Raw genomic sequence first — 27,334 nt, 5'->3', positions numbered from 1 at the left:
AAGTAACGTATATCTTCAATCAATGAAGACTTATCCTCTAAGTGTGAATACATTAACGTGGAATTTGACTTTCAGAGCGCCACGATAATTGTGCGCCGTGTCTGGGTCTAATACTTCCTATACGGTGGGTAATGCCACTACCAAAACTTTCTTGAAGATTTTCTTGTGGCATCATGATCACATTATCTTCACATTTGGTTTGTCTTCAACATTGATTTGACTTCAAGGTTTATCATCGCAATGTTGATTTGGTCCTTTGGGATAAGATATATATATATATATATATATATATATATATATATATAGGGTGGGACTATTCTGCAAGCCCCATCTAGAGTTCCTAAATAAGCTTATTCAGAAACCACCTCCCCCAACTACCTTGTTTCTTTTCCCGAAAGGGGCGAGCAAGCGAGCGAGCTCCGGTCTGCCACCAGCTGTAGTGCCACCACCTCTTACATGTTCCTTCCTCAGGCGCACATCGAGCGACAACGAGCAGAGCAAGTGAAAAAGGCACCACCAGCGACCACCCCTTCACTTTCCTCTATCGACCCGATCTGGATCGGGATCGTGCCCCGCCGCCTGAGCCCGTTCCCCTCCTACTCCGGCTGTCTACCTCGCCCGCCTCGAGCTTATCGCATCCCTACACCTCCCCGTGCCCCACCGCTCTCCCTCCCAGCGCCGGTTCGTGCCTGACCTCTCTGCCTCCGTGCACCACGCCTCATCCCGACCGGCCACCTTCCCCGGTTCATAGCCCCCGGTGCGCTCGCCCCCTCGCCGCCGGACCACGCAAGCCGGGCTCGCCCTCGCTGTCTGCATTGGCTTCGCCTTGACTTCATGGAGCCACGCAGTAGAACAGGCGCCATGATGACTGTATGGCAGCTACCCCTGCTGCTCCGGCGATGACCACCACGAGCCTGACCATGCTCCCTAGTAAGTGGACCTGCCTGCCACAGCCGTGCACCTACAGGCACCGGTCGGCGCCCCTCTTCACTAGCATCCTCTCTCTGGCCTGGCTCCCATCCACAAGATCCAACCGATGGACTCGTCGTCGCCAAGCGGTGGCCTCCGCCATGCTCCTCCCACGGAGGCCTCATTCTCCCCATCACCACCCAGCCAACCCCCTCCACCCTTGCCTCCAGTGCCACCACTCCCTTGACCTCATATTCGGTTGGCCATGGCCATGGCGACCAAGGACGCCGACCCTCTTCCCGTGCTCCCCAAATTGCCGGCTGCTGCTTCCCTCTACCTCCTGGTCCGGCACACGACTCTAACGTGGCTCCTCCCCTGCCTCTAGATCCATGGCTTCCATATCTCTGCTTCGACGGCCTTGTGCAGTTAGCTTAACTGAAAAATAGAAGTTAACCTAGTCGGCCTATGCAGGTAGCTTTACCTGGAAAAATGGTGAATTTAATTTCCCTAAACCAGCCGGCTTCACATCAGGCGTCGAGCAGCATCAACTTCCCCCCAATGCAGTTAGCATTTTTTAACTGTACATGGTTGTTCTCTTTGAAAAATACTAGTAGGCATTGGCAACGATTGTGTATAGTTCAGTAGTTACATAGTTTATAGTTTCTGAAGTTCTCAAATTGATTCTTTCTGTTTGTGTTTTGACTGTTACGTATAGTTTCAGCAATTAGCCATTGCGATTAAGGAATATACTTTGAGAAGAACAAACACCAGTTATAAAAAAATGTTTCATTGCGCCGTCAATGACGTGTGAGATGGCAGCACCCATGGAGTTCATTTGGTTCAGTTTCTATAATTCAGTTAAGAGTATTAGTGCGTACAGTTATTGAGTTAAAAAAGGAAAAGACAAGCAATGTGAAAGAATAAGATTACGTGTGGTAGAGAGAAGTTCCTTCATTTTTTTGTAAGTGCACTGCAATACTTGTTCCTTTTTGCACCATAAGTAAAACTAGATAATTTTATGAAAATGTATCATCTCATTGTCCGTGACTCCCTCTTTTTTAAGTCCACATTTTGTTGTTGGCTCGGTTAACTCCCGGGGTTTCAGCAGTTATGTATAAAAACATAGAAAAACCCGAGGAAATTAACTTTGGAATTTCTGCAGTTAGCTATAAAAACCATAAAGAGTACAGTTCATTATTGAATAAAATAAAATGGCGGTTTACTTAGAAATTTGGAGCAGTTTTTCTATGGTTTGTTTAGCACAAAAAGTCTGATTATATAAGCAAAAACAACTGTTAGCTTTTAGATGTTATGGTGGTTCACTTGGGGGGATGTGTAGCAGTTAGCAAAACACAATAGTTAGTTTTTAAAAAAACTTTTTTTACTCGGAGAAACCATTAGTTAGCTAGAGTCCAACAGTTAGCTTGTGCCTTCAGGTTCAATTCGGCTCTCCTAAAAAAATTCATGTCTAGAAACATCTTACAAAACTTTGGTTTGAAAGTGCACATGTATCAAAAGAGCACTGTATGTATAAAAAAAGGTACAGTTACTTGCGCCAGCCAAGTAGTTTGATGGTCGGAAACACTTGCAATCCACTTGCTAAACAAAAATTGGTACTTGGCTTGCAAGGTACGTAGTAGCTTCGGTTCAGTTAACTACTAGTACTTCGTGAAGATATGCTATAAAAAGGAGCAGTTAACTTCCATTCAGTTAACATTGGTTTACTTTCAGTCCATTAACTTCACATAGCGGTAGTACATATGACAAGATGCACGAAATTAACTAAGCAAATATGACAGTTAACTTTGGGACTTGCAGAAGTTCCTAAAGAAATTAAAACAGTTCAAAGAAGAAGTTTCACTACTTAAAAAATTGGTTCTATTCGACCAGGCGGAAAATTCATCTTTAAAAAAGGAAAAGTTAACTCCAACAATGCAAAGGATGCTCATGCCTCATGGTCGTCACTGACGGATACCTCATGCTCCCAATGCCAGCCACCTCCACCCTTGCCTCCAGTGCCATCCTCCACCGACCTGCTTCTCCACTAGCACCACCACTCCAGGGCCACCCCTCTCCAAGCTAACTCCTTTGCAAAAAGCTACAGGGGAGCACACCAGTGGTTCCGGATGTTCGTCAAAGAACAGTTTGGTAGCGGATGCGGCTACAGTTAGCTCGTGCCAGGAAAAAGAAGCAGCTCCCATTTTTGGATTGTCGTGGCGTTTACTGTTATGTGTAGTTAGCTGTACTAAGACAAAGGAGTTAACTTTTTGAGATGAAGAAGTTCTTTCTGTGAGTTAGACACAATTAGCTATGAAACAATTTCCCCAAGAAGTTAACAAATATGGGGAAAAACATCCATAGTGGCAGTTCACATCAGCCGACATGGTAGTTAACCTTGACATTCATGGCAGTTAGCGTGACCCCGACAAAAAGAACAAAAGAAAATAAATTAGTATCTGCAGTCCTGATAGTTAACACCAAGTTAACTGCCACAATCTCGACAGTTAGCTATTTCAGTCCCGGCAGTTAACTTAACCCCAAAAAAAGAACAAAGGAAAAAATTAGTTTCTTTAGTCCGGCAGTTACCTTGCTCTGGATAGGGCAGTTAGCTATTACGGTCGAGCAGTTAGGGTGTTCATCAGTTAGCTCGACCCGGGACAAAATGTAAAAAAAACAATTAATATCTTCAGTCCGGCAGTTAACCACAATCCCCGACAGTTAGCTATTTCAATACCGACAGTTAGCTTGATCCAGGAAAAACCAGGAAAAAAAGTTTCTTCAGTATCGGCAGTTAGCTTGATCATCATATGTCAGTTAGCTATTCCAGTCGGGCAGTTAGCGTGTACTGTAGTAGTTCAGGCAAAAATGACGAAATTGATGTTTGTTTTTTGAAAATTGCTCTTAAACCGTAGCGAATTTGGAAACGAGTTCTATATATTGAAGTTTGGGCTAATCCATAGCTTTCCAACGGTATATCATATGCAACATTCCGACAAATGGTTTGGAAATTTCTTTCACAAAAGCATTGAAAACTTGTTTGATGGATTTCTAGTTTTTTGAATTTTGTTTAAAAAACCAAATTGATTTTGGGAAAATGATCAACATGAGTTTTTTTGCTCCTTTTCAATAGCTATCCAACAGTATATCGTTTGCATCATTCCGATGAATGGTTCAATAATTACGACCAAAAAACAATGCGAAAAAATAGTGTCAGAAAAAGTCCGCCCGACAGTTAACTAGTATAGGTCGCACAGATAGCTGTATGTTCTCGTGCAGTTAGGAAGGGTTCCTGAATAGCTTATTCAGGAATGGGTTGCAGAATAGCTGGGATGTATATATATATATACCTCAAACTCTCTCTATCTAGTCATATGCATTCTGTTGAAACCTGTCGAATGTCTTGACTGCATCCTTGTCAGTTGAAGATACAGAGGCACACATTTAAAACCGCTTTCAATACTATATCTCTTTTGCCTGAATGCCGGAGAAGCTAGAACGACCACCCGACAAACCAAGCGTGCGTGGGAACATGGAACAACTTTCAATGAGTTGCATGCATGCCATGTGTCCACCAAATGTGAACCGCTAGGGGCACCTGCGTAATTGCACTCTGCCGCCCCCTACCTTATAAATACCCATCCGTGCGGTCATTATCTCTTCTTCCACCTCACAACCTCGCTCAAACCCTAGCGCCACCTCTAGCTCGCGTGGACGCCGGAGATGAAGCGCTTAGCAGCCGCAACCTCTTCGACGCCGTCCTCACACCGGCCGCGGACCTCATCTTCTCCGCCGCCTCCGTAGGTGTCTTCTGCCGCAAGTTATGGTGCGGGAGATTGGAACTGCTCGGCCTCCCTTCCGCCTTGTCTAGCAGTTCGTTTGGGGTAAATAACTTTCACTTTTTATAGTCTTTTTTATCTGTCAAATCCATCCACTTCACCCAAAAGTGGTTTATACTCTTCCAAATCTGGATCTGTCTCTTTCTGAATCTCATATCGTGCAAAGCATATTCACTATTGCTTCATAACTAGTTAGATTCCTCACTTGTACTTATTCCTGGATTCGTACAAATCTGGAACTGACTCTCTTCAAATAAGTGAATGTCTTCCCTCTATGAGGTCAATGTCTTCAAACTGATTTATCTTCAAGATCTTCTGAGGATGCATATGACCTCTTCCCTTCCCTCATATCTCTAATGTTGTCACAAGTACATGTCCACAGGAGAATCCCTTGGTTCTCACAGACTGCATTCATTTGCAGAGTTCTTGCAACATCACATTCACTCCCCTAAAGCTAGTTCTTGTCTGACCAGTAGACGGAAGCCTTTCACAGTTCTGAAGCCTATCTGTCTGAATATCACGGCCATTGAGAAATCTGCTAGGAAGGGTGGCAGACAGCACCGTGGAAATACTGCTCTAGATCTACCTCCGGATCTGTATGAACTATACATGAGAGATCCTGAGGAGAACTACAATCAGCGCAAGACCCGGATTCAATGGATCCGAAGATATTGGGCAGAACAATGGTTCAAGTACAATTTTGTCACTGCTGAATATGCTGAGAAGAATGCCATCAAGGCCCATGGGGTGATACTCTCTATAGAAATTTGCAACCTAAGTCGAAGCCTGAAGCTATTGCCCAAGGTTTCTATCCTTGCATGGTCAGAGGACCGTAGCCTGATAATGCTGACCCTTCATCTTTGCTATGGTGTCCTAATGACAATCTCTTCAAGCGCAACTATTAGTTTGCTAAGTAGTCAGCTACCAAGAACAGAAAGGAGATGGGACTCAACTTCAACCCCGTTCCTTCTGCTCCAAGACAGGATGGCTCTTACGAAGCCAATCCCAATGTCATCGGCCCCTTCACCAGCTTCGATGGGATCCTCTCCCACATTGCTGCTCAGAGGGCCACGATGGACCAATCTGCTGATGACGCGGACTATGAAGACGCGCCAGCACCACCGAAGCAGAAGAAGAAGGCAAAAGCTTCGAAGCCATCTACTGGACCAACCGCTTCACCTATGAAGCCCTTGAGGGTTGCACCTCCTGAACCCAGTGTGCAGTCCGAAGACTTGTCTCGTGTCTCCAAGAAGACCAAGAAGACCAAGAAGATTTATGGGCATGACTTGACACCTGCTGCCATTTTGCGTAACAAGGAAGACACTATTGATGTGTCCAACGATGAAGATCTTGGTGATGAAGCTCTAGAGATGATGATCAAGAGCAAGAAAGAGGCAAAGATCTTCAATGATCTGGCCCTCTTTGATGTTGACATTCTGAACAACTTCATCGATGAGTAGTTTGATGACCAGAGCATCAGTATTTATGACTTGCAGCCTCTAGTGGACATCAGCGTCACTTTTCATGGAGCTATTGCAAATGAATTGGACTTAGCTCAGAAAATCGTCGAGCTCAAGAACAAGATTGATCATGAGAAGGCGCATTTCAAGAAGCACATAGCCAAGGTCAGTGTGGCCGATGTGCAAATCTTCAAGAAGATGTTGCTTGATCTCAAGGCTGAATTCCACAAGAAGCGTGAAGAAGACAAAGGCTCACGCGAGCGTATGAAGTATTATGTGCAGGAATGTGTTCAAGCACATAATGAAGCTGAGAAGAGCAAGGATCTTGTGCGTCCTGGCATCGACCCCAGGATGGCTGCCAAACAAAAGAAGAAGTCTGCTGAAGATCAACCTAAAGCTCAACGGCAGGATCGACCAAGCATTGTCTTCCCTGCCAGCATGACTGGCTTGAAGCCAAAGGTCCCCTCAGCAGCTTCTGAAATGAAGAAGAAATAGCAAGCCAGGGCCGAAGCCAGGAAGAGGAAGCTCAATAACACCTCTGATGATGCTCCCTCCAAGAAGAGATTGAAGACAAAGGCTTCAAAGTCTTCAAAGAAAGAGCGTGTTGCTGCCCCAGAGCCCCTCATAGTTGAACCTATCTTTGTTGCTCTTCCTGCTTCAACCAATCGAGAACATCACCTTGTGATCCATGAGCCTGCTTCCACAGAGGCTCTAGTGAGTAAAGAAGTTCCAGATGTTGACCCCACCGCAGCTGAAGACATTGGTCATCAAGACAATGTACACGATGATGAAGTCCTTCCTCAGCTCGAGCCCTAGTCGGTATCATCGCGTGCTCCAACGAGGAGTGAACTTATTAGCATTGGTCGTCCATTGGCGCCAATTGCTCAAAATGACTCATGGGTCGAGTGCCAACAACAAGACACCGCAGTTCAAGACGAGACACCACGAACTCCGCCTGCTCAAGTTACCTCTTTAGCACTTGATGATGAAGATTACATGCAACAGACCACCCCTTCTCCAACGGAGTCGCCAACGTTCTACAGGCCTCCCAACGGCCTCAGGCCACAGGTCTCCATGTCGAGAATTCCAGAAGAAGAAGCGCAATACACTAGCTCAGTAGCACGTCAAGTGTTTCCTGAAGCCACTCCTTCTGTGATTCCCTCTGAGTCTGAAGCCAAGGCTGCTGAAGACATTCCAGTTGCATCAGCCGAAGAAGAAAAAGGAGAAGAAAGAGAAGCCACACCCCCAGCAAGTGATCCAGTCATTCTCGAGGAGAATGTGATTGTGCTCGACCCTCCAATCGTTGAACAGATGGAGGTTGAAAACAATGAGGCTTCCACTAACAACACCACTAAAGCCAACGACTCTATCATGGCTGAAGTTAATGTGGAGCCTGAAGCTAATGTGAATGCTGAAGCCACCGTGACGCCTATCACCTCTGATGGCGTCGTTCCTCCACCAAGGTCATACACCATGGAACATGCATAGGCCTCAAGTTCAGAAGCCCAAGACACGTCTGCCAAGGCTTCCAAGTGTTGCCACCACTTAGGGCTCATTCAACGTGCTCAACTTCAGAGAGAACAATACTTTCTTTGACAGCGCCAAGAACACATACATGAAGCCCAAGATATCCTCTGGTAGATTTTGGAGCCATCAGCAGCAAAGCTATTACTCATGCATCATGTACAACCAAGACTAGATCTTTCCACACAAGCGTGTGGATTGTGATGCTATGGCTGGGATACCATGTCTTGAAGAGGCTCTTGACTTCTTGAGAGATGTTGGTCTTCTGCCCTTCGTGACTGATAAAGAACACTAGAATGAAGAGCTTCTGCTGCAGTTCTATGCCACTTTACATATTCGAGGCTACAATAGGGATCCGAAGACTTGGGTCCTTGAGTGGATGATAGGTGATGTTCATCACGAAGCCAAAGCTTAAGAAATCATCGAGCTGACTTCCCTGCCCACTCCAGGTGATTTACGTGAACCTGGTTGTCAGCTTCATTGGAATGAGCTGCAGAGTATTTTTCAGAAACTTGAGCCAAATATGAGCCAAATGCTTAGCATGATGAAGCCATTGCCTCAAGACGCTGAATATCCAAAGGAATTCTTTTTGGAGGACCTTGAGTACTTGCCACACATAGTGTATCATATTCTAAGGCGTACTCTATGGCCCATCAAGGGACATTCTTCTGAAGCTAAACTTGAAAGAGCCATGAAGACTTTGGTATTCTATATCATCCATGGCATCAGGTTCAACACCCAGGATTTCTTCATCACATAACTTGTTGCTTTTGGAATTGATCTATTTGGCCTGAAGTTCTATGCACCACGGGTGATGCACTTGATTAAGCTTCATTCCACCATTGACTATCAGCCTTCAGCGTGCAACCATATTGTTTTTTCTACCTGACGTTGATCTATCCATTGAAGCCATCTACCCCGAGCCTGTAAAGAAGCCACTCCACCTTCAGAATGCTGAATTTCAAAGCTTCTCACAACCAATCGAAGGAATTCATGTGCCCAATGCTGCAACTCCTGCATACCCTCTGGCTAGCAACATGCGCTTTCCGCACCGAGCCAACACTGAAGCCACTGCAAGCACAATTGCTCAAAGGCCTTAGAAGCATTCTCGTGTGCTCAATGACCAAAAGCTCTTGGTGGCTTTGCATTAAAATAAGGATAGGCAACATGACTGGCTAAAGCATCAGATGCAGAGTATCTTGGTGGATGTCAATCGCATCCGCAACTTGGCCACCAAGAACTCGTTCGTTGCACATGAAGCCTGTAGGCGGTCCTGGAAGAGCCTAACACTGCTATGTTTTGAAGATGATCTGCATGCAGATGGCTTCACAGAGCAATTCAAGTTTGACTCGAGGCCTCCTCAAAATGCAAGCTGGCGTCGCACTCCCTCCATTCAAGATTCTGAGCATTCATCTTCAGCTACAACTGTTGTTGCGAGAGTCGTCGATGAAGAAGACGATGCCACTTCACCAACCCTAGCTGCACTGCATCAAGATACTGCGTCAGGCCCATCTGCACCACCAAACTCCAATGATGACCCTGCTCCATCTTCTACTTCAACTAAGAACGAGTAGATCCTCTATGTCCTCAAACCTTTTTGGTCATTACGGACAAAAGAGGGAGAAGCATATGAGGTTGATAGTCTTCAAGCGGGTCCATATGGGTGGTTGCATTATTTTTCCTAAGTTCTTACAACTCTGGTTTTGAAACAATTTGGCTTTTGAGTTGTAACACTTAAACCTGATGGTCATCTGCCATGTTTTGCTGCTACTTTGATATGCGATGATAAATTTCGCATGAAGTTATTCTGCAGACACCCATTTTTCATTGTGCATGTCATTTATCTTCATTATACTTATACATGCATGATGAATTGTCTTCGTGAGTTGAAGAGGATCTCCACAAAGTAAAACATGTCATGTGCATTTGCATTCAAAGGCAAACTACTTATATGCACATCTTCAGGGGGAGCCTTTCGCAAATTATGAAGACAATGCTTTTATCCTTAACTCTCACATACTTTTATCCCCGTTGAAAACTTGAACCAGTTTGTCATCAATCACCAAAAAGGGGGAGATTGTAAGTGCATCTAGTGCCACCCCTAGTTGGTTTTGGAGTATTGACGACAAACTTGGTTGAGGGACTAATGTGTTTGTGAGAATTGCAGGATAACATAGGTAGTATCTAGTCCCTTATTGATTCGGTTTACCTACCATAGATGACCCCTAAAAATGTGTGAAGACATTGAAGACAATGGTGGTACGTGAAGACATTCACGATGAAGATTATGACATGAGAAGACATTCGTATGAGGACTATGGAGCACGAAGACATAGTTGTTTCATAGTTTTCTTTTCTTCTTTGCTGAGTCATAGGAACCACCGTACTATTAAGTGGCGTCCAAGTGAAGAAAGTCAGAGTGACTAAAGTGATGCTCAACCAAATCCTATGTCTTCGAGCGAAGACAATGAGAGCAAGTCTTATCCAGAGATGGATGAGTCAGCTTTACTTGTAGCCCAAGTCAAGCTGCCGCATGTGTTTGAAATCCGACCGTTGGACACATGTTGGTTCCTTAGTGACCCAGGGTCATTTCAGACAAATCAGGCCAGGTTGCCTCCTGGCTATAAATAGCCCACCCCCTACACCATAAATGGGTGGTTGCTCAGAGTTAGTACATGGCTTTTGTCATTTGAGAGCAACCCACCTCTGAAGCATTTGAGAGAGAGAGATCCTTGCGAGGAAAAAGCCCTAAACACCCAAAGCCAAAGAGTGTTAGGCATCACTGAAGTCTTTCTGTCTGCGTGACCTGAAGAGTTGTTACACTTGAGGATTGTGAATCCTCTGGTCGGTTAGGCCTCGCGTTCTGAGCATCCAAGAGCCATTGTGGATTGTCGGTGAATGAAGTATGTGAAGGTTTGGAAGTCTACCTTGAAGACTTACCAGAGTGATTGGGCGAGGACTGGGTGTCCTTAGCTCAAGGGGAATAAGGTGAAGACGCGGTCTTCTGAGTTAAATATCAGCCTCCCTAACCAGACGTACAGTTTTCACAGCAACTGGAACTGGTCTACCAAATCCTTGTCTTCACCAAGCAACTAGTTCTATCCTTCACTTTCCTTTACTTTACAGTTTGTCTTCATGAAGTCATTGCCTGCCTGTCTATTTTGATTGACTTCACTGAGTGAAGACTATTAACTATTTGGTTTCATACTGTCTTCCATCCTGATCCATACTACCTAGCTGCTGATAGTCTTCATGCTTTCACTTCATTGCTTAATTGACTATGGCCTGTCTAGTGTAGTCTACCTTCCGCTGCATATCAATAGGCTCATTTCTACTATTTGTCTTCAAAGACCTCATGTTTTGAAGACTTCTGTAAAAATTGCCTATTCACCCCCTCTAGTCGATAACCAGGACTTCCAATTATTTAGGTCCACGCCTCCCTCTCTCTCTCATGAAACACACACACCTCTCCACATGATGTGTGTCTCTTGGTCTCTCTTCCATCCCATGAAAAAGGCACACCGCCATTCTCTTCTTTTTGCTACCCCCATCTATGTAGTTAGTTCTCCTTGCAACAAACAAGAATTCATCTGTCCCTCTACTATCTCTTTCTACCACACACAACCTTCCACCCCTAGCCAGTCGTGCTGTCGAGGTCTATCCAGCTCTCTAACATGTAAACAGACATTGTATGTGTGTCCCTTCATTGCACACACACTATCGCTCTCCCATATCCGCAACCTCATACCTTGTCGATCCTGACGTTACACGCATCTCTCTCTCTATATATATAACACACACACACATACACACACACACCCTCTCCCTCCCTTTCAAACACTCCTCTCTACGACACACAAAGTCTTTCGAACACGCATATGCCCCTCTCTCATTAGGTATCGCTGCCCCCGCCCCCCTCTTTATCACACAAATATTCTCTCTATATCTATCTCTCGCAATAATACATTCATAGTCTAAATTGAAACGAACTACAAAAATGAGCTTCGATTACAAAAATCAAATCCACTCCCAAAAAAAATATGAAAATAGGGTGAAATCATGCACACAAATGTTTGTTGTGTGCATGAATGTCAATGATATGGATGTACTACTCGTACATCACACAGACCCATTTCACACAAATTACATTAAAACCTTCTCAAAATATGGTACGCGTGTGATGTTTGTTGTACTGCTCCTACCATTCTGAAAGTGCGTTATATCGACTAGAGGGGGGTGAATAGGCGATTTTTATGAAATTCTTCACTGAGGAATTTGCTGGTGAGGAAATTCCTTAGCGAAGAACTACTAGCAGCGGAATAAGTACTCAAAAGTAAACACAACAGAATACAAGCATAGTCATCATGATGAAATGAAGACAGGCACAGAGTACAAGAAGCATAATCACAGGATAACACAGGATGAAGACAAATAGACTGAAGAAATTGAACTGAGGAAATTGAGAAAGTCTTCAGTCACAGTCTTCAAACACAGATATGAACAAACATACAGCACAATTATGAGGAAATGAAAGAGTTGAGGAAATAGAACCAGTAAGCTCGGTGAAGACAATGATTTGGTAGACCAGTTCCAACTGATGTCTCAGTTGTACGTTTGGTTGGAGCGGCTGAGTATTTAAACTCGAGGACACACAGTCTCGGACACCCAGTCAAGGACACTTAGTCCAAGACACCCAGTCCTCACCGTATTCTCCTTGAACTAAGGTCACACAGACCTCATCCAATCACTCGTGGTAAGTCTTCAGGCGACTTCCAAACCTTCACAAACTTGGTCACACGGTGATCCACAATTCCTCTTGGATGCACAGTCTTCAAAGGTAACAAGCGTCGGATCCACTCAGGATCAATCTCTTCAGTGATGCTCAATCACTTGGGGTTTGTAGGTGTTTGGGTTTTGGGTTTTGGGTTTTTGGTTTTTCCTCACTTGATGATTTTCGCTCAAAGTCCTCGGAGGATGGGTTGCTCTCAAATGACAAGTGTCAGTTTCTCTCGGAGCAGCCAACCAGCTAGTGGTTGTAGGGGGTGGCTATTTATAGCCTAGGGAGTAGTCCGACATGATAAGACATAAATGCCCTTCAATGATATGACCATTAGGTGGATAGATATTTTGGGACAGCTGGCGCATGGCACAGCAACGGTCGGAATTTTGAGTAGTAAAATCCTCAGGGCTATCATGTTCCTCATTGTGTAGGCAATCCGCACTGGCGAATTCCTAACTCCTCAGTCAGGACAAATTCCTCAGAGACCAGAAGAACTTCGTCTCTGTCACTTAAGAAATTGACTGAACTGTATGAGATTTCCAATGGCTTCACTCGAAGGTATTGGTAGGTGTAGGATTTTGAGTTGAGCATCACATGGAAATTTTTCCTTAGTATTTCCTCGACCCCCTTTAACAGTACGGTGTTTCCTATGACTCAAGAAAGAGAAAAACAAAACTATGAACACGGAAGTCTTCAAGCTTCATATTTCTCGCATGAATATCAAGTCTTCACGGACACACCAATTTCTTCACTTTCAAAGTCTTCATGAAAGTCTTCAGAAATACCAGAATCTTCAGTCGAAGATATTCATTTTTAGGGGTCGACTTTTCCTGTAAATATCAAACTCCTCATAGACTTATAGACCTGTGTACACTCACACACGCATTAGTCCTTTAACCTATAAGTCTTCAATACACCAAAATCACTAAGGGGCACTAGATGCACTTACAATCTCCCCCTTTTTGGTGATTGATGACAATATAGGTTAAGTTTTCAACGGGGATAAACATATGAAGTGTAACTACTGATATTGAGGAATTTGATTGCAAGATATAGAGGAACTCCCCCTGAAGATGTGCATAGTGAGGAATTTGCTTTTGAAGCAATGCACACTTGAAGAGTTGAATCATGGAGATCTCCCCCTATATCTTGTAATGCATACACGCATTTAACATATAATATGAAGAATTTGAAATGCATGATGAAATATGGTGCCTGATGAAATTCAGCATGCGTGCAATAATATTAACGAGGAATAAGTATGCAGAATAGTGCATCAAGAGAATCAGAGCACAGTGCATCAAAAGTATCAGAGCACCATCGGGTTTAAGATTACAACTTGATCCAATAAAGTTTCAGAAGAACGAGAGTTGTAACTTAGCAAAAAAACGCCCATATAGTAGACCCGCTTGAAGACTAACTCATATTTTCTCCCCCTTTGTCATCGAATGACCAAAAGGATCGAAAGTGAGGACTAACGCCCCTGAAGATAATCATGTTGATGAAGGAGCGTCAGCGTTGTTGGGGTCGTTTGTTGATGTAGGGCCTGCCGCAGTGTCATCCAAATCTTCATGTTCATCAGTGTCGCGGGATGAAGAATATGAGCTGGCCACCAGAGAAGGAACCTTGACCTTCTTGAATTTCTTCGGTGGAGGTGCAGACCAGTCAAAATCTTCATTAAGACCCATGTTCTTCAGATCTTCTTCACCATACAGATGTGACAGGATTGCCCAGGTGTGACCGAAGACTTGATGGAGGTAGTAGTGGTTTTTCTTCACTTCATTGTGTGTGGCAGTCGTGTTGTGAAGAAGTGAACCAAACTGACGCTTAACCCATTTGTGATTTCGATCCACCTTCTGGTGAAGACTAAGCAGAAGTTCATGGTCAGTCATCACGCGCGGAGCAGTGGCTTGAGGAGTGGAGTTAGGTGCATTGGCAGAGTCATGTGTGGCAGAGTCATCATTGGTGGAATAAGATGCAGCTTTGCGAAACTGACCATCCAATGGACGAATGCCTTCATCAATTACATCTGGTGCCTTGCCCTTTCCATCAACTGAGGAATATGTCTGCTTGAGGACTTCAATTGGGGGCAAGTAGCTGAGATGATTCTGGAAATCAGCTTTGTAGTTGAGTGAAGACCTTGTCCTAGGAATCTCATGATCCAAGGTGCATAAGGCTTCAACTCAAACAGAGACAGTGCAACATCGGCCATAGTCCTCATGAAGAAATCGTGATAATTGATAGGAATGCCATGAACGATGTTGAATACCAGATTCTTCATGATGCCAACAATTTCCTCATCAGATGAGTCGTGGCCTTTGATAGGACTGATTGTCCTCGTAAGAATACGATAGACAGTTCTGGGCACGTACAACAATTCCTTCACGAGGAATTTGGTTCTTGGTACTTTACCTGGCTTCAAAGGTTTCATCGGCACCTGCATGTAATGATGTGTGAGCTCAGGTTCACTGTAGATGTAGCTAGCTTCTTCAAGGGGAGGACTGAGTGGTAGCGCACGAAGCAATTCAGAGGCTGGTGCAGTGTAGTGAGTGTTTTCAGACATCCAGTCCAGCACCCATGAATTCGCATCTTCAGCATCTCCGGTGATGTGCAGCGTTGCATAGAATTGAAGAATCAGTTCTTCATTCCAATCGCAGATGTCAGAGCAAAAGTTGAGCATCCCAGCGTCGTGAAGAACACTGAGGACTGGTGCGAAGCACGGCAGAGATTCCATATCCACGTGAGGCATATGCTCATGGTAGAAAATCTTCTCCTTGTTGAACAGCACTGAGGAATAGAAATTGGCTTGACTAGCAGTCCAGAAACGCCTCTTCCTAATGCGAGCAGAGTCATATGGGTTGTAGTCTTCGAAGAATACGTGCTCGCCAAAGAAATCATCAGCCTTGAACTTTTGCTTGCGTGAGAATGGATCCTTTGGCTTCGGCAGAGGAGTGTCAGTGAGTTGCATCACGACCTCAGGAATCTCAATCGCAGGTTCTTCAGGCTGAGGAATTTTTGGTTCCTCCTCAGTGGCAGTCTGCATCGTTGGTTGTTCAGTAGCAGCAATTTCTTCAGCGTTAGTGGCTGGAATTTCCTCATGGACAGATGCAGTGGGATGAGTTTCTTCAGAGCCCATGTGAACAGTTTGTGTGGGGGACTGAGGAATTTGCTGAACATTGGAGAGTTTGGATGCTGACTTTCCCAGAATTCATCACTGATTACAGGTGTGGAGCAGCCAATGTCCACATCATCATCTTGCATTTCTTCAACGCCAGCCTCTTCAGCTGTGAACTAAGGCACATGCGAGGAGATGATAGGTGTTGAAGGGATCACATCCACTTCAATTTCTTCATCCAATGGTTCAGACGAAGCAGCAGAATGAGTTTCTTCATCAGATCCGCTGGGGATCACATATTCTTCATCAAAAGGAACAAGGTCCTTTGATGGCCTGGTTGAGATGGGAACAGCATCAATCGGATTAGCAAATGAACTTCTCATAGGCTTCATTTTCTTCGGAGCTGAAGAATCTGAAGCAGTTGATGCTTTCCTTTTCTTCACTGCAGCATGCTCTGCAGCCTTGGTCTTCTTCACATCCGATGCAGATGGAAGGATTGAAGTTGAAGTTGGTGAAGGAGTAGCTGAGGAATCTGGTTGATTTTCTTCAGGTACAACTAATGCAGTTGCCCTGAGTTCTTCAGTTTCTTCGGGCACACCACTAGCGGGTGCCCTGGCAATTTCTTCAGTGGCTGGAATGTAGTCATCAACCCTGGAACTCACATTATCTTCAGCAGCCTGATTGTCATCAGCGGTGCTGGCATTTTCTTCAGTAGGCTGAGCAGATACTTCAGCCTGAGGAATTTCCTGTTGCGTTGGGGCAGCAACATTGGAAGTGAATTTATCCGCAAGTTTCACAAAACGAACCTTGGCTCCAAGCCAAGCAGCGCGATATGCTTCAAAGTTATCACTGAGTTTCTTAATCTCAATCTGAATAGTGACAAGTTCTTCAGTTGTCATAGAGACAACGTTTTTCTTTAGATAGTGCTCTTTCTTCTACTGCGCTTTCTTGATCTGCCTCGCCTTCTCAAATTTCCACTTTTCTTCTTGAATGAAGTGGGTCAGCATGTGACTTTGGCCAGGAGTCAGCTTGAAGTCAGGCAAGGGAGTGTTGGGGTCCTTGTGCCAATCATCAATGTAGTGGAGGATCAGCTTGGGATCCAAAAGCAATGGCACCTCTGATCCTTTGGCTCTAGCGGCCCTGACTTGCCTGTCTCTAATGATTTCTGCAAGTTCATCATCATCAGCTTCGTCTTCATCAGACGGTGCTTGGAAAGCGACTTGCTTATTTTGAGGAATTGGGCGTGGACCTCGTCTAGCAGTGGCCTTTGTCTTCAGTAGTGAGGGGCCAGCTGAGGAACTTGGTGCAGCTGAGGAACTAGCTGAGACACCTGAGGCAATGGAGATGCCGGCAGTCCTTTGGCACGAAGCGAGATGCACAGGTGCTGAGGATTTGGTCGGAACAGCTGAAGGCTTTGGTGGAGGAGCTGAGGACTTTGGAGGAACAGGAGCAACATGAGGAATTTTCCATGAGGGCTTTGAGGATTCTGGCTGTGAGGGCATTGAGGATTCTGGCCGTGAGTGCATTGCTGAGGAACTTGGCCTTGAGGGCATTGTTGGTGAAGCACTTGGCTTACGTGCAGGCTTCTTTGACATAGCCTTCTTTGGCTTGATAGCAAGGGCCTTAGCAGAGGCAGCAGCAGCAGCAGAGTCTTCATTGAATTTCCTCACTGCTTCTCTGGCTTGCTTAGCCAGCTTGGCTTGGCGCTTGGCCCATTCATTAGGATAGTCCTCACCGCGCTTGAGGCTGGTGGGATCAGTGATTTGGCCAGGTGCCAATGGAGCTCTTGGGCATGGAGGATTGACTACGAATTTCTTCATGTACTTAGGAGTGACATATCTGTACTCCCTCCATTATCTTGCCCGTCTCCTCTCTATCTTCTGAATGCGCACTTTGCGCTCATTCTTGGTTCCCTCAGTAGGTGTGCAGTACCCAGCATATATGTCATCAGGGATCTCAAACGCTGTATTTACCTCAGGCCTCTTTCCTCCCTTCTGTGGCCTTTTACCATCAGCCATTTTCTTCAGTTGAGGAATTTGAACAATTGAATTCTCTGAAGAAGTATGCAACTTTTCTTCGAGGAACGCTGCAAAGAGTTAAGTTGATGAGAACCTAGTGATTTAGCAGCTGACATGTGTACCTGTGAACAGAGTATAGTTGCAAGGAATTTGGAGAGGTCATATGCATTTTCAGAAGGTTTTTCAAAATGAACAGGTTTGAGGAATTTGACCAGATGAGTCTTGAAGATTTTCACTAAGCATTCTTTGTCTTAGGTTCTAGAGTTGTATAGATCGAAGATCCACACAACTGAGGAATCTTGAAGAAAAATGATGCTTAGAGAAACGAATCAAGAACAGATGACTTGTGAGGTGTTTAGTGTGTGAAGATATGAAGAAAAACACTTTTGAAGATTTTGTAGATAATCATTCGAATCAACGAGGGCAGTAAAAGTAACTTTTATTTACCCTGGACGAAGAACACGACGAACTGGAGTGAGGAGATGCAAAGTTCGTCTGTGCAGATCTTCCACGCCCTAACTTGGCGGAGGAAGATGGCTACGGCAGTGGCGGAGTGAAGATGTCCGCGGTCAGCGCGAGTACATCGGTGACGAGGTCGAGGCAGTGAAGCTCTTCCTCACCGGCGGCGATGAAGTAGCAACGGCGCTAGGGTTTGAGAAGCTCGAGCTGGAGAGAGAGGTCGAGCGGAGTAAAATAAGTGAGGAAGGGAAGGAGGGGTATTTATAGCCACGGTGAAAAACTGCTCGCCTGAAGAAATTGGACGAACGTGCCCCTGACCCTCCTCATTCGCATGACATGTGTCACCCATGTAGTGAGAGGTGGAGATCGTGTTAGATCGTGGGTGAGTGGTAAGTGTATCGAGGGATGCGGAACGGTTTGAGCGGCAAGACCGAAAATTTTGATAAGATAGGTTTTAAAGTTCCGTTCACAATTTCTTCAGCTGACAAGGACACAGTGAAGATTTTGAACGAGTTTCAAATAGAACGCACATGAAGAATTTGTGAACAGATTGGGTTGAGTATAGCATAGAGGGGAAGGGTCCGATCACATTCACTTAGTAGAAAACCAACTTGAAGAAATAGCAATAAGTGAATGCTGTAGAGGACATAAACTCATATATATATATATATATATATATATATATATATATATATATATATATATATATATAGCTAATGAAGAAAAACGACGGAACCAGTGAAGACTATGCAAAGTTGAGGAATATGAATAATTTGAAGAATTTCAACTTTTGGTGGTGGCGTGACCCACCGTATAAGAATGATGATTTCAGATACCGCGTACAATTATCGTAGGGTTCTGAGAATCAAATTCTTCATTAATTTCTTCACACTAAGAGTGTTATTCTTCATTGATTGAAGAAAAACGTTTCTTCATGTGTTGCACATCTAAGTCATCAATTTTGCATAAGTGTTAGGATGAGTGTCCTTTTCAAAGAACATTCGAAGACTTTAAGATATTTATCTCACACCGCAACTTGCTAAATCTCTTCTCATCCAAGGGCTTTGTGAAGATATCAGCTAGCTGTTCTTCAGTCTTCACATGCTCAATAGAAATGTCGCCCTTTAACACATGATCACGAAGAAAATGATGAAGAATCTGAATGTGCTTTTTCTTTGAGTGCTGAACTGGGTTGTGAGCAATCTTGATGGCACTCTCATTGTCACAGAAGAGAGGTACATTCTTCATGTTGACGCCGTAGTCCTTGAGAGTTTGCTTCATCCATAGCAATTGGGCACAGCAAGAACCAGTGGCAATGTACTCAGCTTCAGCAGTAGATAGTGATACACAGTTCTGTTTCTTCGAGGACCAACAGACCAAAGATCGTCCGAGGAAATGACATGTACCAGATGTTGACTTGCGATCCATACGATCACCAGCATAGTCAGAGTAAGAATATCCAACAAGATCAAAAGTCAAGGCCTTGGGGTACCATAATCCAAGTGTTGGTGTGTGAGCTAGATATCGAATAATATGCTTCACAGCCTTATGGTGTGATTCCTTCGGTGCAGCTTGAAATCGGGCACACATGCAAACACTAAGCATTATATCTGTCCTAGATGCACATAAGTATAATAAGGAACCTATCATGGTGCAGTATACCTTATGATCGAAGTCAATACCATTTTCATCAGTGCACAGATGGCCATTTGTGGGCATAGGAATTTTGACGCATTTGCAATCTTGCATGCCGAATTTCCTCAGTACATCCTTGAGGTATTTCTCCTGAGATATGAATATGCCATTGTGTTGTTGACGAATTTGAAGACCTAAGAAGAATTTCAACTCTCCCATCCTAGACATTTGATATTCTTCACTAATCATATAGGCAAATTCATCACTATAATGTTGGTCAGTACAACCAAAGATAATATCATCAACATATACTTGCCACACAAACAATTCACCATCATAAGATTTAGTGAAATGAGTAGGGTCGAGTGAACCGAGTTTGAAGCCTTTCTTCATGAAGAGTTCCTTCAAAGTATCATACCAAGCCCGTGGGACCTGCTTGAGGCCATAGAGGGCCTTGTTGAGTCTGAAGACTTTGTCAGGATTCTTTGGATCTTCAAAACCTGTGTGTAGCCTTGAGCTACAAGTCGTGCCTTATTCCTCACCACAAGGCCATTTTCATCTTGCTTGTTGCGGTAGATCCACTTTGTGCCGATGATATTGTGCTTGCGAGGATCTGGACGTTTGACCAGTTCCCAGACATTGTTGAGCTCAAACTGATGTAATTCTTCTTGCATGGCCTGAATCCACTCAGGCTCCAGAAATGCTTCATCTCCTTAGTGGGCTCTGTAATTGAGACAAAAGCATACTGCCCACAAAAGTTAGACAAATGTGAAGCTTTTGAGCGTGTGAGAGACCTGGCGATTTGATGTCATTGATGATCTTTTCAACTTGCACTTCTTTTGCAATGCGAGGATGAGCTGGTTGTCGTTGAAGAGTTTGATCAGCGTTTTCTTCAGCACCATTTTCTTCAGCATTTTCTTTCGGTGCATTAGCTCGACGTTCTTCATGTTCTGGAATGAATTCTTCAGCAGATTCTTCAGTAGGAATGACATCCTCAATAGCCTTGAACTTGATAGTCTCCTCAGGTGTTGGTTCATCTATCATAGTAGGTAGGTGCTCTCTTTGCGAGTCGTTAGTCTCATCGAACCACACATCTACAATTTCAACAACTTTGTGAAGAATGTTGTTGAAGACTCTGTAGGTGTGCGAGTCCTTTCCGTAACCAAGCATAAAACCTTCATGTGCTTTCAGTCCAAATTTTGAGTTGTGATGAGGATCTCTAATCCAACATTTAGCACCGAAGACTTTGAAATAACTTACATTGGGTTTCTTAGGCATTCTTTTTGAAGAATTGGTGAAGATATACTTTGTTGATGATGTGGCACGCAGTATCAATTGCCTCAGTCCAGAAACGATGAGGCATTTTGTATTCATCAAGCATAGTGCGAGCCATCTCAGCAAGAGTCCTGTTCTTGTGCTCCATGACGCCGTTTTGCTGAGGAGTGTAAGGAGCAGATAACTCATGAGTGATACCAAGTTCATCAAGATAGTCATCGAGACCAGAATTCTTGAACTCGGTGGCATTGTCACTTCTGATGTGCTTGATCTTCACACCAAAGTTGGTTGAAGCCCTCGAGGAAAATCGTTTGAAGACTTCCTGCACTTCATGTTTGTAAGTAACAAGGTGTACCCATGTGTAACGAGAATAATCATCGACAATAACGAAGCCATATTGAGATGCTTCATTTGAGATAGGAGAATAATGATTAGGACCAAAGAGATCCATGTGAAGCAATTCAAATGGGCGAGTGGTGGTCATGATAGTCTTCGCTGGATGCTTGGCCTTGGTCATCTTCCCAGCTTCACAGGCTCCGCATAGGTGATCCTTGAGGAATTTGACATTCTCGATGCCAATGACATGCTTCTTCTTCGCAAGCGTGTGCAACTTCCTCATGCCTGCATGACCAAGTCGTCGATGCCAGAGCCAGCCTTCTGAAGCTTTTGCAAGTAAGCACACGGCTGGTTGTGGTCCTGTAAAGAAATCAACAATATACAGGTCTCCATTCCTAAAGCCTTCGAAGACTTTGGAATTGTCAGCTTCCATAACCACAACACAACGGTACTTGCCAAAGACAACAACCATATCAAGATCACAAAGCATTGAGATAGACATAAGGTTGTATCCTAAGGACTCAACAAGCATGACTTTGTCCATGTGTCGATCCTTTGTAATCGCAACCTTACCTAGACCCAATACCTGACTTTTGCCTTTGTCAGCAAAGATGATATGCTTCAGAGGCGACGGAGATAATGGAGCATCCATCAATAGATTTTTGTCAGCAGTCATGTGGTTTGTACATCCACTATCAAGGACCCACTCAGTGGCTTTGGGTTGATCATCCTGCAGATGAATTAGTGCAGCTTACAAACTCATATACTTCATCAGTGAAGAATATGACATCAATTCATCAGATCAATTTCATCAAGTAAAAGAACTGATAAAGCATTATGAGGATGTGAGAAATGAAAGTTCATTTCTTCATGATTAGCCTGCGTCCTATCAGGCATGCTCAGGTCTCCAGCAAATTCTTCAGACGATTACGTGCGTCTGGATACCTGACCCTGCAGAAGAGATTAGTTCTTTTTCTTCACCACCCACATCTGAAGGGGTGGCAAAGAGTTCATCATTCTGCGAGCTCCATACGAGAAGGATGGCATAGAAGCCAATCCATTTCATCTCACATAAGAGCGGTTAGAGTAAGCATAAGAGTATGCAGCGAAATTCTTCGAGGACTTATGGACATAATGATTTGAAGAATAATGCACATATCCATAATCCTTAGATCTTCCCTGCGAAACAGACGGATTAGCACGATGATGTTCATATGAGGACTTTGCTCCATATGAGGAATTTGGTCCGTATGACGAATTTGATCTGGGGTTCCTATTCTTCATAGGTGGCGTCATGATGACATTCACCTGAAGATTTTCAAGGCATCTTTTGGGAACCCAGATTTTCTTCATCGGGGAGCCGTTCCTGCAGTTAGTGCCAACATATCTAGCGAATACTTCACCATTCTGATTTTTGAATAGCTTATAGTTGGAGTCAATTGACTCATCATCAGAATGAGGAGATTCACATGCAAATCCAGATAAGTTAGATGGATCAACTGGAGGTCCCTTTGCAGCAACCCATGTAGTTTTGGGGTACTGCTCAGGCTTCCAATATGTACCATCAGCATTGAGTTTCCTCTCAAAGGCGATACCCTCTTTCCTAGGGTTCCTGTTGAGGATCTGATTTTTAAGCACATCACAAAGAGCCTGATGCCCTTTGAGGCTTTTGTACATGCCTGTCGTGTACAATTCCTTCAGCCCTGCATTGTCAGTGATACTAGCAATGTCCTCAGATGAGGAATTAGTGATAGCAGAGGCATGTGAAGAATTTGAAACATTAGCAGCATTTGAACATTCAGGCGAGGAATTAGCAGATTCACGTTAAATGCACTTCAAGCATGGAGGAACAAATTCTTCCTGAGATGCGCTGATTTGTTGAGCAAGTAATGAATCACGCTCCTTCTGAAGATCTTCATAACTCACTCTTAGCTTCTCAAGGTCTTGCTTTCTTTGAAGAAATTCATAAGAAAGCTTCTCATGATCCGCTAAGAGAGTGTTATTATGACTTTGAAGTTTGTCAAGCTTGGACTGAAGTCTCTGAAGATTTTCAGTCAAAGTTTCAGTGCGATCCATTTCTTTACCCAACATATCATCACTTTTATTTAGCATGTTTTGAACCTTTTCTAAAGCCCTTTGTTGTTTTATAGCAACCTTAGCAAGTTTAGAATAGCTGGGCTTAAGGTTTTCATTAGATTCATTCTCACTTGATTCAGAGGAGGTGTATTTTAGTACCTTGGCACCCTTTGCCATGAAGCAATAGGTGGGAGTGTAGTCATCATCGCCTTCATGAGCCTTGTTGGTGAGGTCATTTTCTTCAGTGGTGAAGATAGACTTGCTAACGAATGCGATAGCGAGAGCTAGGCTCGCCACTCCGGATTCGGACTCCTCAGATGACTCCTCTTCCTCATTTTCTTCAGATTCAGCCTCAGAGTCCATTTCCTTGCCAATGAATGCCCTGGCCTTCTTGGAGCTGCTCTTCTTGTGATACGAAGGCTTTGAGGATTTTGATGATGAGGATTTTGTCGATTTCTTCTTTTTCTTTGCATCATCAGAACTGTAATCCTTGTATTTCTTCTTTTTGATTCCTTTTCCCATTGAGGACAATCTTGAATGAAATGTCCAGGTTTCTTGCACTTGTGACAGAGCCTCTTCTTGTAGTCACTGGATGAGATATCATTGCTCCTTGAGGATCTTCCAAGGCGACCACGTCTTGAGAACTTTTGGAACTTCTTCACGAGCAGAGCCAGATCATGGCTCAGTTCTTCGGGATCACCAAGGCTGCTACCAGAGTCTTCATCTTCGGACTCAGATACTGCCTTGGCCTTCAGTGCACGTGTTCTGCCATAGCTTGAACCATAGATATCTCTCTTTTCAGCAAGTTGGAACTCATGAGTATTTAGCCTCTCGAGAATATCAGCGGGATCAAGTGACTTGTAATCAGCACGTTCTTGTATCATCAATGCCAGAGTGTCAAATGAGGAATCAAGAGATCTCAGCAATTTCTTCACCACCTCATGGTCGGTGATGTCAGTGGCACCAAGTGCTTGAAGCTCATTTGAGATGTCAGTGAGGCGATCGAAGGTTTGTTGAACATTTTCATTGTCGAGTCTTTTGAAGAGGTTGAAGAGATTGCGAAGAACATCAACTCGAGAGTCACGCTGAGTTGAGACTCCTTCATTTACTTTGGACAACCTATCCCAGATAAGCTTCGCTGTTTCCAAAGCACTCACTCTGCCATACTGTCCTTTGCTCAGATGGCCACATATGATATTCTTCGCTTGAGAGTCGAGTTGCTTGAATCTCTTCACATCGGCAGCATTCAGAGAAGGTGTGACTGAGGGAACACCATTTTCTAGAACATACCAGAGATTGTTATCAATTGCTTCAAGATGCATTCGCATCTTACTCTTCCAGTAGGGGTAGTCCGTCCCATCGAAGGTAGGACACCCAGCAGAGACCTTGATCATACCTGCGGTCGACATAACTAAAATTCCAGGCGATTAAACCAAAATCACACAGAACAAGGGAGTACCTCGCTCTGATACCAATTGAAAGTGCGTTATATCGACTAGAGGGGGGCTGAATAGGCGATTTTTATGAAATTCTTCACTGAGGAATTTTCTGGTGAGGAAATTCCTTAGCGAAGAACTACTAGCAGCGGAATAAGTACTCAAAAGTAAACACAACAGAATACAAGCATAGTCATCATGATGAAATGAAGACATGCACAGAGTACAGGAAGCGTAATCACATGATAACACAGGATGAAGACAAATAGACTGAAGAAATTGAACTGAGGAAATTGAGAAAGTCTTCAGTCACAGTCTTCAAACGCAGATATGAACAAACATACAGCACAGTTATGAGGAAATTAAAGAGTTGAGGAAATAGAACCAGTAAGCTCGGTGAAGACAATGATTTGGTAGACCAGTTCCAACTGCTGTCTCAGTTGTACGTCTGGTTGGAGCGGCTGAGTATTTAAACTCGAGGACACACAGTCCCGGACACCCAGTCAAGGACACTTAGTCCAAGACACCCAGTCCTCACCGTATTCTCCTTGAACTAAGGTCACACAGACCTCGTCCAATCACTCATGGTAAGTCTTTAGGCGACTTCCAAACCTTCACAAACTTGGTCACTTGGCAATCCACAATTCCTCTTGGATGCTCTAGACCATGACGCCTAACCGTCTGGAAGAAGCACAGTCTTCAAAGGTAACAAGCGTCGGATCCACTCAGGATCAATCTCTTCAGTAATGCTCAATCACTTGGGGTTTGTAGGTGTTTGGGTTTTGGGTTTTTGGTTTTTGGTTTTTCCACACTTGATGATTTTCGCTCAAAGTCCTCAGAGGATGGGTTGCTCTCAAATGACAAGTGTCAGTTTCTCTCGGAGCAGCCAACCATCTAGTGGTTGTAGGGGGCGGCTATTTATAGCCTAGGGAGCAGCCCGACATGATAAGACATAAATGCCCTTCAATGATATGACCGTTAGGTGGATAGATATTTTGGGACAGTTGGCACATAGCACAACAATGGTCGGAATTTTGAGTAGTAAAATCCTCAGGGCTATCATGTTCCTCACTGTGTAGGAAATCCGCACTGGCGAATTCCTAACTCCTCAGTCAGGACAAATTCCTCAGAGACCAGAAGAACTTCGTCTCTGTCACTAAAGAAATTGACTGAACTGTATGAGATTTCCAATGGCTTCACTCAAAGGGATTGGTAGGTGTAGGATTTTGAGTTGAGCATCACATGGAAATTTTTCCTTAGTATTTCCTCGACCCCCTTTAACAGTACGGTGTTTCCTATGACTCAAGAAAGAGAAAAACAAAACTATGAACATGAAAGTCTTCAAGCTTCATATTTCTCGCATGAATATCAAGTCTTCACGGACACACCAATTTCTTCACTTTCAAAGTCCTCATGAAAGTCTTCAGAAATACCAGAATCTTCAGTCGAAGATATTCATTTTTAGGGGTCGACTTTTCCTGTAAATATCAAACTCCTCATAGACTTATAGACTTGTGTATACTCACACACGCATTAATCCCTTAACCTATAAGTCTTCAATACACCAAAATCACTAAGGGGCACTAGATGCACTTACACATTCTTCCTCCAATAGTTTCTGACATATTGTGCTACCTTCGATTCTATTGTTCTCCTCAGACCATGTGAAACCAGAAAACGGTCACCCCCACCCCCACTGGTACTGTAGCTCGAAGCTCCCATACGGACACAACACCCACCGAAGCACGCAACTATTGCCGAAGTGGACGGCTCCGCATCCTAGGAAGGTGATGGAGTCTCCTACATTGCCAAGGCGGAGCATGCCCTCTACGGCCGCGAGTAGCGCGTGCTAACTGTCCACGCGGAGGACAGTGTGATCTAGCGGCCCTCCCTCGTCAGCCATGAGGGGTAACTATGCTCCAGTAACATGCCCTGGTCGTTCATAGGAGGTGTATCGCGTCCTCGCCACTCACAATGTGGATGAGAGGGTTCTCCAACAGCATGCCCACGAGCATTGCATCGTCGCCGCTCTTGATGTCGACGGGTGTGTGCTCCAGCAGCACGCTCGCGAACACCGCATCCTCGCTGCTCACAATGTGGACGAGCGCATTCTCCAGCAGCATGCCCGTGAGCATCGTATCATCGCCACCCGCGAACATCACATCATCGCCACTCTCAACATGGGCGAGCGCGTGGTCCGGTAGCACGCCCGCGAAAATCGCGTCCTCGCCGCTGAAAGTGCAACTATCCCTGGGTGGTTTTGGTAATTCCTAACAACATATAGTTCATTGAGCTAATGCTATTTCAAGATAAACATTTTAGGAAAGATCAATGATTGGCATGGCATGGATGAGAAAAGTGGACCCCTAAAAATGCTTAGGACAAAAAATTGGCTCAAGCTCAAAGCTCAGGACTCTACATCTTTTCATTTTAAGTGATCCAAGATCACATTGAGTCCATAGGAAAAGCCAAAAC

The sequence above is a fragment of the Triticum aestivum genome, chromosome 7A (genome assembly GCF_018294505.1).
Source record: "Triticum aestivum cultivar Chinese Spring chromosome 7A, IWGSC CS RefSeq v2.1, whole genome shotgun sequence".
NCBI lineage: Eukaryota > Viridiplantae > Streptophyta > Magnoliopsida > Poales > Poaceae > Triticum > Triticum aestivum.
The sequence above is the reverse complement of the archived record's forward strand: the minus strand, read 5'-3'. Positions refer to the sequence as shown.